At 33.0% G+C, this 11491-nt stretch overlaps 1 long non-coding RNA gene across 1 annotated transcript; it reads left to right on the top strand.

Moving 5' to 3' along the window:
- The first annotated feature begins 6268 nt into the window (after nt 1-6268).
- On the top strand, nt 6269-7123 carry LOC143542296 (uncharacterized). The gene is made up of 3 exons (XR_013136877.1): nt 6269-6366; nt 6732-6805; nt 7010-7123. It is a non-coding gene; the product is annotated as an uncharacterized LOC143542296 (long non-coding RNA).
- Nucleotides 7124-11491: the final 4368 nt, after the last annotated feature.

The following is an 11491-nucleotide window of genomic DNA, read 5'->3' as shown; positions in this document are numbered from 1 at the left end:
TAGCTTTCAAGATACGGATTTTAGAGTGGTTCACTATAATGTTGAATACGTGTCTAACCCGATAACATATAATAAAGCCCTTAATGAGCTCACTGACCAGATGAAAGATGCACTCAAACCGGATAGCAAAGAGTTCGGGAAAGGAGAGATTAAGTTGTCAGATTCAGTGACACTTTATGGAATGATACAGTGTGCAAGAGATTCGAGGACGTGTGAGATGTGTTTAGCGTACTTTAAGGAAATGTTTGGAACTCTTTGTGCGAACAAGAAAGGGTGTAGAGTTATATACGATATGGGTTATGCTTGGTATGAATTGTATCCTTTTTTGTTTCCACACTAACTTGTCTCTTGAAAACTCTTGGATGACAAATTACCAATGTTAGAAAACCATGAGTTTTGGGTAATGGATTTTAAAAAAGTTAGTCCCATTTTGAGGACATTATTAATAAAATAATTCTATTGTTTGATCACTTGATGTACTTATGTGAAACAATAGCATGGGTTGTTTACAGTTTTGAGGATATTGTGTTTTTCTTTGTATGTACTTTGACATCAGAAGTCAAAACCACAATTGATTAAACTCATGTTTTTCATTAAAAAAAGAGTTTATTGGGTTCGTGACTAGTTTTCTCGTGATCTTTCTTTTGACATCGATATATACATTCCAGATCTACCATGTGAAATTTGTGTTTAGACAAATTTGTATTCAGTTCTATTTAATAAAATAAAACAAAAAAAAAGTAATAAAAAAACATTACGAGTGGGGCGCTTCTCACCCTCAAGGCACTCCATAGTGCCGGGAACACTGCCCCCGGGTGCTTTGGGCGCCATGGAGGAGAGGGGGGGGGGGCTCTTCACCCAACACCGGATGGGGGATAAAGGGTGGAAGATGATTGGTGGGTTTTATTTGATTTTTTTTTTGAAAAAAATAGTAATAAAATAATAATGAGCTAATGATTGGTTGAATGTTTCATTCATTACACCCATTTTTATCAAAACGCCCCTAAGGTTACGTGGCGCCATAAAACACAAAACGGCAACATATAGCTCCGTCCGTAACTTATGGTAAAGGAATGTAGATACGTTTTATATACTCAAACACATGATAGCTTATTTGGCTAAACAATGATTAAAAGAGGTAATCACATTTCAACCTTTTAATCTTGATAATCAATTAGGTTGCATTAATCTACCTTAAAAAGAATGTTATTGAGTACCATTACAACATATTTAAAAATATATATCACATATCACATTCTAAACGACTTCAGTACATAGTAAATGGATATTTCACGTAACACAATAATAACAGAGACTTATCATATAAGAAATGATAGGAAATAAAAAAAGTAAGGGTCTTAATAACTTATCTCATACAGAGCTGGCTCAACTTCGTTGGTGGCCTAAAACGATATTTAAAACTGAGGCATTTGTAAAAAAAATTATATTGCTTTCACTTCACATAAATCAAGATGTTAAGTTTTTACCATCATACATGGTATCAAAGCTTTAGGGTTCCGGTTACCGTCTTCCCCAGGCAACACAAAATAAAAACCCTAGCTGTTGCCACCGAGTTTAAACCGTAGACATGGCGTCGTGCCTCCACCTTCGCTGCCCTGTCCCACCTCTATTTTATGTTTCATTTCATTCTATTTTTCAAGTTTATGTTGAATAAAGCATTGTTTTCGGTTTAAGACTTTGGCCATTAATCCTAAATCCCGCGGTTGTTTTCGGTTTTAGACTTAAGGTTTATACCAAAATAATAAAAATTTCACGGTTGTTTTATTTTATACGAATGCTTTTTGTTGTAAACTTTAAGCCAAATTATTATGGTTTGAAATTTTTTAAACCGACCAACTGAAAGTTAAGAATATAAAATAATTATAAAACCAAACCAATGATATGGTTCATGGTTTTTGGGACTACTTTTGGTGTGTTGTATGCCGATAAGCATCCAAAGAGTGTTATCCCAGTAATGAGGTGAACTTTGGTTTTTGAAGCAGTTGAAGAAATAAACGGGATTCACTTAATTATAAAAGAATAATAAACAACAATAAAGCATTCCCAATCATATTTTTGAAAAAAAAAAAACGCTATTATATGATCAAAAAGACATTTGACCATACACCATTACACCAATCAAGATCTTGGGTGTCATGACCAATAATTAATCTTCCAACCAGTACACATACACCCATACGTACGATGGACAAACATTTATACGTTTATTATTAATATACTGAAGAATCTTAGGAATCATATCAAACATTATGCGGCCACAAACCATGAGTGAATTGTAATGGTACACTTTAGGCGTATTATGTTCCCAAATGGTCCTAAATGAAAACGCCATCGAGTTATTTAAGTCGAGTACAAAATGACGCGTCAACTCATGAATAAAATAAATAATGTTTTTAATACAGGATTTCATGTGAATCATATATTACACACAGGATTTTGATAAGTTTAAAATAAAATGATTAAAAAAAATCTCATACAGTCTTGTTGGTGCATGGGAATCTAAAGGCTCCTGCTAACATCCAAAAAGCTGGCACTCAAAATTCGTAAAACTACCATTTTGCCACTGATTCGTTGAATACGGAAAGAAACATCATGAACAATTTGGTAATTTTGGATGCTACAGACAATAACATCGTGAGTCGGTACAAAATGGCCCTTAGTCTACTGGGGACCTCAATAGAAAGGTAGAGAACAAATAATAATAATAAATTGTAATCACCTTAAGAATTACGTTAGATTTTTTTTTTCTAATCTGTGAACTTTTATAAACAAACAGCAAGAACATTGAAACAGACCTCCTCCACAATCCGGAGGAGCACCACCAACAAACCAAACCAAAAACTACATGAAACTGAAGTTACACCAATTCGACTACCATATCGTTTTATATTTAGATATATGTTTATACTAAAGAAAACCTAACGCTTTTATATCTCCAATAATCTATTCGATCTTCACCTCTTTTCCTTCAATCTTTTTATCACTCCTCGCTTCCCACAATCTCCAACACGCAATAACAAACATAGGGTACATTTAGAAAGTGAGTCAATTTAATAAAGAACTAGAAGTTTATAAAGCGTCATTTAACAAAGATCCAAATTTCATGTTTAAAGCGCAAGTTCGTCTTCGAGAATCCTTTAAAAATTAAGAGCACGTGAAAAATATAAAATGAGCTTCTAAAATGTAAACTCAATAACTCTCCTATATAAAATAAATTATACAATGACATTTGTGAAACAATATTAGCAAAATAATTTAATTTAAATATTTAAATGAACCATGAAGTTATCCTACCATTTTTTGTTCTAAAATGAATAGTCTATTTTCTTTAAATATATTAATTTTTTTAAAAAAACTTGAGGTTAATTTGAAAGAAATATCTCATAAAATAGTAACTAAGTTTCAAAAGTAGCCTCATATATTAAAATTATGCTCATGACATAGTAGCTATTAATGAAATGAAAAACAAATAAAAACCAAAATATTAGAGAGTATAAAAAGATTTGAACTTGGCAACCCAATTTTGATGGGAGTATTTACCAGTTGAGCCAAATTAAAGTTATATAATTATACGGTTTAAATTATATATACATGTATATAAACACGTCAACTTTTTATGGGCCTCAAAAACCGATGGACCTTGGGCCATTGCCCTCTAGGCCGGGCCTGCTAAAGCGTAGGTATGTACGGAAATTCACTTCTATCCAAGGATAAAGACGCTACTCCCGCTAAGACCTCTTGCTCCAAAAAAAAAACCTTTTTTTTCTTAGGTGAACCACATTGAGTATATAGTCTAGTGATCCAGATAGCATAGGAAGTGGTTATGAAAAAACAAAACAAAGAAGCATGTGGAAGTGACGAATAAATTATGAGAAGTTGCAAAAAATAAAAAAGACCAAAGACACAGAAATAAGAACTATCCCTTATGCAAGTACATATGCACTCCCCCAAAAAGGTCTATACGACCAAACAAAACTAAGACAAGGCTAAGGCTATGGAAAGAACTAAGGCCCCAAGACAGATCTACATGCTCCCCAAAAAGGTCATAAACATATATATATATAATACAACGTTTACATGCAAGCCTAGCAAATCTTGCTTAGCTTTCTTATCTCATATGTTAGTTTGGGTCTACATTTTTGCTCCTCTTTCCCCCTACACTGAGGGTTAATTTCCATGTCACCGGAATTGTCTCCTCTTCGCATGTGATAACTATCTCAATCTCTCCTTCTTTATCTTATCTGAGACGCATGCCAACTCAATATTATGATAGAAAACTTCATTTCTTATTTGTTCCATCCTTGTAACGCCCAAAGATCCATCTCAACGTCTTTATCCATGTAGCCTCTGTCTTATGCACTTGTGTCTTCATGATGGTCTGGCAGTCAGTTATGTTAAGCATAGCCGACCGACTGAACTACAACCCTATAAAATAATGTAAATATTATTTTAAAATGAAAATAAAAGTTATTTACGGTAAACAACGTCTTTAGGCATTTATTAAATGTATGTGTGTACGTTTATATACCTAGGAGAATGATAAATGCCCCATCTCCTTAGTTTATAGCATTTTATACTTACTTTAATAGGCAATATTATTTGTCATAGTCAACATCTTCTTCCTTTCCCGCTTTGCCTTAGTCCTTTATCTTTCCTTGTAACGCCTTATTCCATCACCACGACTCTTTATTTTCGTTTGATGTTCTTGTTGTTACCCCGGAGAGTGTCCTTAGCAAGCTCTAATGTAACAATGCTTGCTATTAACATTCCCAATTTAATTTTATGTCATCCAGTCTGGTTGAACGCTTTGAGATGAACTTATCTTTGAGCATTGTACTCTTTTCATCTTTTAAATTTCCCCATTGAATCCATGTCTGTTTGCCTTCTTCCCCTCGACTAACATTAATTATTTTTCCCGCGGCTATATCCACCACCATCAGTCAATAAGTCAATAGTACTAGGCCACTAGTGACTCCTCTAGAACAGCCTTCAAATCCTTCCACCACCAACAATTTACTTCACTAAACAAACTAGCCAATTTGTGTGTTAGCCGGCCTTGACTGCTAAAAGTAATCAAATTAATGTGATTCCCTCTTCTTAAAGAACAAGTTTATTGCCTAGGTCATGGGACAAAGGAAGTCAATAAGCTCCCTACCATGCTTGTTCCATCACCATAACCAGAACCCCCATACATCAATGAAAAACATTACTATAACATAGCCCAACCAGAGAAGGTTTTTTATTAGTTTCTATTGCTTTTAAAAAACTTTGATATTTTTTTAAATAGTGGTGGTATATTTTTAGGATACATTATACATCTTGAATGTGAAACACTGATTAAGATATTAGATTTATCGAAAGTTAGATTATCGTATTGGCCTAGACGGTCAAACAATCAGATCAAACGAACGAACACGAGATATTTGGGTAAAAACCCTAGACTCTTTTCATATATTCAAATGAACTTCATGAACATATATACAAAGGAAAGAGACATCTTTACACCCAAAAAATAATAACCTAGACCCCTATATATAGTTATACTAAACTTCTTCTACAAAACAATTACTAAACTTCCCATTCAAGACAAAACTTTTTCTAAACCTATTACAATCAAGTTAACTAAAATATAACATAACAAAATAAACCCTTTAACTTTATTAGTAATTCAAGATTAACGTTCATATCATTCAAAATAGATACATGTTTAGAGAGCTATGTAAACTATCCCTACTGATTCTACATAAACAAGCTTTTTCAAACTAAAATGTATCTCAATCTTACATACTAATACACAAAAAGGGTACAATTAGCTACAAAAATAACTAACTCCGCAAATTATAATCTTTTTAGTTTATCATTGTTGGTCTCAAATTCAAATTTGTTTCTTATGGTTTTATTTTTGAGACATAAAATTCGATAGCCCCCAAAGTGGTACATCCTTACTCCTTAGGTTACCTCCATTGTCATGATTATTAAACCGTCCCGACAACAACCACTCTCCACAACTCTAAATAAACCAACGTGTCTTAAAACATTAGTTTTGTTCTTGATAACAATTTGGCATCATATGATTTGTTACTTATTAATTATATATCTTATATATATTCTATTTATTTATTTAGTTTCTATATTTAAATTTGTTGTCCCCTCTCTTAGATACTCATTTTATCTCTTATGGTCCCTATTTGACCACAAATCGTTCATATTCTTACTCTTATCATTAACCTCTTCGAATATATATGACCACTAATTCATGTGTTCTTCAAACCACAACAATGGCTTCCCCATTAAAACTCAACTTACTCTTCTTCTTCTTCATTTGGGCAACACTTGTATTCCAAGGTCAACTTTCTATTCATGCTTCTTTTTCTTTTTATCTTTTCTTTCTATCTACACACCTTATCCTGAATTATCAAATATAAGGTTGTCCTTAAACCTTCACAAAAAATTTGAATTCTATTTCTCCTTGATAAGGGAAGAAAAGCGCGTTAAATTTGCCGGTAGTTGTTCTTGTTCACTTTAAGATTTAGACTTGGTTCATCTTAATAAGCTTCATTGAATGCAACTTCATATTTGCTAAAATGTACCAATATTGGTGCAGTTTTAGGCTATTATATATATATATATATATATATATATATATATATATATATATATATATATATATATGCACAAATACCTAAGTGAATGTAAATGTACAATTTCAGGGATTGCAGGAGCCAGAACACTAGCTATGCTTCCTCAACAGAACTCTGCAACAGAAAAAGAGTTAGACTTGCAGGTGAAGAAAGTACATGTAAAATCATGCACAACTAATTACATTAAGTAGGTCTTTTTCCAGTGTAAAAATGCCAAAATCCAGAAAAAGTAATACTAATATCTATTATAGATATTATTATATCATCATTGCTCTGGATTTGTCTGGAAATGGGCAGTTTTGTTTCAATTTCTTTACTAACTCATGAATGTTTATGGAATAACTTAGATTCCAAGCAACACAATGATGAGGAGAAGATCGATGATAGGGTCGGTGAAGCCAACTTGCACGTACAATGAATGTCGGGGGTGCAGATCTAGATGCCGTGCCGAGCAAGTTCCAGTTGAAGGAAATGACCCCATAAATAGTGCTTACCATTATAGATGCATTTGCCATAGGTAAGTTTTGTTTCTAAAAATGGAAACTTGAACTATATAAGTTGAGGCAATTGAATTGAATTATTGTTAGAAATATGGAGTTTGTAAATTTTGTTGGGATTTGAAGGATGTCATGTATCATTCTGAGCCCTATGAATTTTTGGGGTTTTGTGTTATCTTTCAGTTCTTGGGAAGAGGTCATAATGAATCTTTGCTTCCTGGTTTGTTTGTTTGCATTGTCATTTGTATCAATCTGCATAGGTTTGTTTTCACATTCCCAGAAACAGTCATAATTAGTTCTTTCATGGTAGTTTGTACTACAATGTGAAAACTTTGTAGATTTGAGGAAAGATTATATCTTCTTGAAAACAATGATTTGATGTGTGTTCAAACTATGTAGAAGGTTATAGAAACAACTATTTATGATCTTTTGTTTTTTTAATAAAACTAACCATCCAGCCCCCTTATTAGGATAGCACTGAAATAGCTGAAATGAAATGTGGGCCTCTAGACATAAAACAAACTTTGGATTTTAAGCATGGTAAAGCTTTATTCTTGTGTAAAAATAGAGGAAAAAGAATGCACTGCAGATTTGCACATGGAAAGTGGTCCCAGTTAGTCACATGAGGCAACCAAGCTCTTTGATATCCTCCATTTTGCATTGGACTACAATCTATGAATATATTCTTTATGTTATGATACACCGACAGTTTCTTTCTTTTTGAATGACACACTTTCAACTTTGTCAAATCAATAATGAAATCTTGTTCCCCCCAAATAGTATATATACAGTTGATTTTGTACTATAAATACTAGATGATTCTAACAGAGATTGGCACCCCAGTAAGATTGACAATTCTTACATTTCTTCTTCCCTTGTCTCGTGTTAACTTCAAAGTTCATATATTATTCTAATAAGTTTGTTATAGTTAGAGCTAATATCATAACACGTTATCAGCACGAGCCGCTTATATCCTAACCAAGAAAGGTAATAGACACAAAGGTATCTACATAAGCATCATAAACACTTCTTTAATTATGTACATTAGATATATATATCCATGCATATACATATACTAACTAATATACTGAGTAATAGCAATAATGTGTATAAACATTGTTATTAAAATTTGATAACTATTCTAACTTTTATTTATATATGCACACTAATATCTCATTTAGAAGTTAGATTTATTTACACTAACAATTCTATTCTTATTATTGTGCATACTAATTATATATATTTTATAAAATAAACTGTATTTAATATCTTATTTATCTTACTTTAAAATAATTAATATTATATATTATATATATACACACACACAAACGGTAATGTTACCGTTATAAACGGTAATATAACCGTTGTAAAAGGTTATAAATTTTCACTATAAATAACCAATCATTAACCCCATTTCATTTACAACAAACATTCTTCTTATTAAATTTATCCAAGATAAAATTCTCAAAATGATTCACCCGGTTTTGATGTTGGTTACTATAATGCTTATACTACTTCTCATTCTAATTTTTAATCTCCCATCTGAAGATTTCGGCATTTTCTTTTTCTTTTATATGTTTATAGCTCTACCAATGTATTGTATCTCATTGTTGATTGATATATATGGATTCTAATATTTATCTTATCATTTGCTCTATTATGTTTAGCAACAAAATGTCAAATATAGCAAAACTCGAATTCCCAGCACTCAACATTTCTGGAGAAAATTATATGTCTTGGACAGCAAATGTCAAAAGACATTTAAAATCTATGGATGTGTTAGACGCAATCCAAGAATACAATGATTGCTCTGACCAGGATAAAGCAAGAGCTGATGTTTTCATTCATAAACATATTGATGAATTACTACAGCATGAGTATTTTAATTATGATAACCCATATATGATATGGGAAGATTTGAAAAGCAGATTCGGTCATCTAAAGGAAGTTTTACTTCCTACTTCTAGAGATGAATGGAACAGTCTTAGGTTCCAAGATTTTAAGAGGGTAAATGATTACACATCTGCTTTATACCGAATTTGTTCAAAGCTAGAATTTTGTGGGTATCCCGTAACAGAGGAAGAAAAGTTAGAGAAAACTTTCTCCACGTTTCATGCATCAAATATAAACTTGCAAACACATTATCGTTTGCAGAATTTTAAGAGATACTCTGATCTAAATGCATTACTCCTTGTAGCAGAGAAAAATAATGAATTATTGATGAAAAATCATCAATCTCGTCCCACGGGTTCATTAGCAATACCAGAAGCACATGTTGCTCACAAAAGTTCTCATAAAAATTCTGATCATAAATGGGAACAAAGTCGAGGACGAGGCCGTGGACGTGGACGTGGTCATTTTGACAAAAGGCATTTTAATGATCGTAAGCATCCATTCAAATGGAACAATAACTCTTACGGTCGTGGTCGTGGTCGTAACCAGAGAGCCAATAATTATCATGTCCCACACAATACCAATTCCAACCACCAAAATAAATGGAATGAAGCTGGTAGGTCCGAAAACAATGGCACTTCATGTTTTAGATGTGGAAGTACAAACCACTGGGCAAAGGCTTGTCGCACAGCTCCACATCTGTGTGAACTGTACCAAGCCTCTCTAAAAGGAAAAGAGAAAGAAGTGAACCATGTTGATAACTTTAATAATATCAATGCTGAGCTGAGCGTTGAAGACTTTGGGGTAGAACTTTGAAACAAAGTTGCTTGACCACTATAATTAGATGCAGTTATTAAGTGTGTTCTCATTATCTTTAATTATGTAGTTCCTCTTTCATGTACTACTTGTGTTTCAATTAAATAAAGTTCTTATTAAAATATCATATGTCTTCGTTATACACTTATTTTTTTTCTTAATATTTTTCAAGATTTAAAATGAAAATCACCGGAGCACAAGATCAAACAAATGAAGAAGATATATGTATAGCGGATAGTGGAGCTACGCATACTATACTTAGATCTAAAAAATATTTTTATAAACTGAAACCAACAAAAGGGATCATCAATACAATATCAGGTCCTACAAACTTGATAGAAGGAGTGGGAAAAGCTAATTTAGCATTACCAAATGATACAAAGCTCAAAATAGAAAATGCTTTATTTTCCCCAAAATCAACAAGAAATTTGTTGAGTTTCAGAAACATATATCATAATTGATATGATACTCAGTCAAGGACTGTTAGTAATGAAAAATATTTGCATATCATAAGCAAAGATCAAATATTGGAAAAATTGCCAATGCTCCATTCTGGTTTGCATTATACATATATAAATGTGCCTCAAGCACATATGGCAGTCAAAGAAAATTGTTGCGATTCTGGTATCATAAACTTATGGCATGACAGATTAGGCCATCCAGGATCCACAATGATGAAAAGGATCATTGAAAATACACATGGGCATCCACTGAAAGGTCAAAAGATCCATAAAATAGATAAAATGCCTCAATGTACATCTTGTTCTCTTGGAAAATTAATTACAAGGCCTTCGCCATTAAAAGTCGATAAAGAAACACCAATGTTTCTTGAAAGAATTCAAGGTGACATATGTGGACCAATTCATCCACCATGTGGACCATTTAGATACTTCATGGTCTTAATAGACGCATCCAGCAGATGGTCTAATATCTCTTTATTATCGACTCGTAATGTTGCTTTTGCAAAATTTCTTGCTCAAATTATCAAATTACGTGCACATTTTCCGGATTATACCATTAAAAGAGTAAGGCTTGATAATGCGGGAGAATTTACATCACATGCTTTTGATGATTATTGCATGTCTGTGGGGATTGTTGTAGAACACCCTGTTGCTCATGTACACACACAAAATGGCTTAGCCGAGTCGTTGATCAAACGCCTACAGCTAATAGCTAGGCCATTAATAATGAGGACAAAACTCCCTGTTTCTATTTGGGGTCATGCAATTATGCATGCTGGATCATTAATCCGCGTGAGACCAAGTGCAAATCATAAATACTCTCCCACACAACTTGTTTCTGGAAATGAGCCAAATATCTCTCATCTTAGAATTTTTGGTTGTGCCGTGTATGTTCCTATTGCACCACCACAACGCACAAAAATGGGTCCCCAAAGAAGGTTGGGAATATATGTTGGATATGAAATATCTTCCATCATAAGATACCTTGAACCTTTAACAGGTGATGTATTTACAGCACGTTTTGCTGATTGTCATTTTAACGAGACAATGTTCCCAACATTAGGGGGAGAAATGAAAAAGCAAGAAAGAGATATATCATGGTGTGTGCCATCATTGTTACACCTAGACCCAAGATCAAAACAAAGTGAGACAGAGGTTCAAA

Source organism: Bidens hawaiensis, unplaced genomic scaffold (genome assembly GCF_021521415.1).
Source record: "Bidens hawaiensis isolate Kalapana, Puna unplaced genomic scaffold, B.hawaiensis_p1.1 tig00012815_1, whole genome shotgun sequence".
Lineage (NCBI taxonomy): Eukaryota > Viridiplantae > Streptophyta > Magnoliopsida > Asterales > Asteraceae > Bidens > Bidens hawaiensis.
Note: the sequence above shows the minus strand (reverse complement) of the source record. Positions and strands in the feature narration are given on the sequence as shown.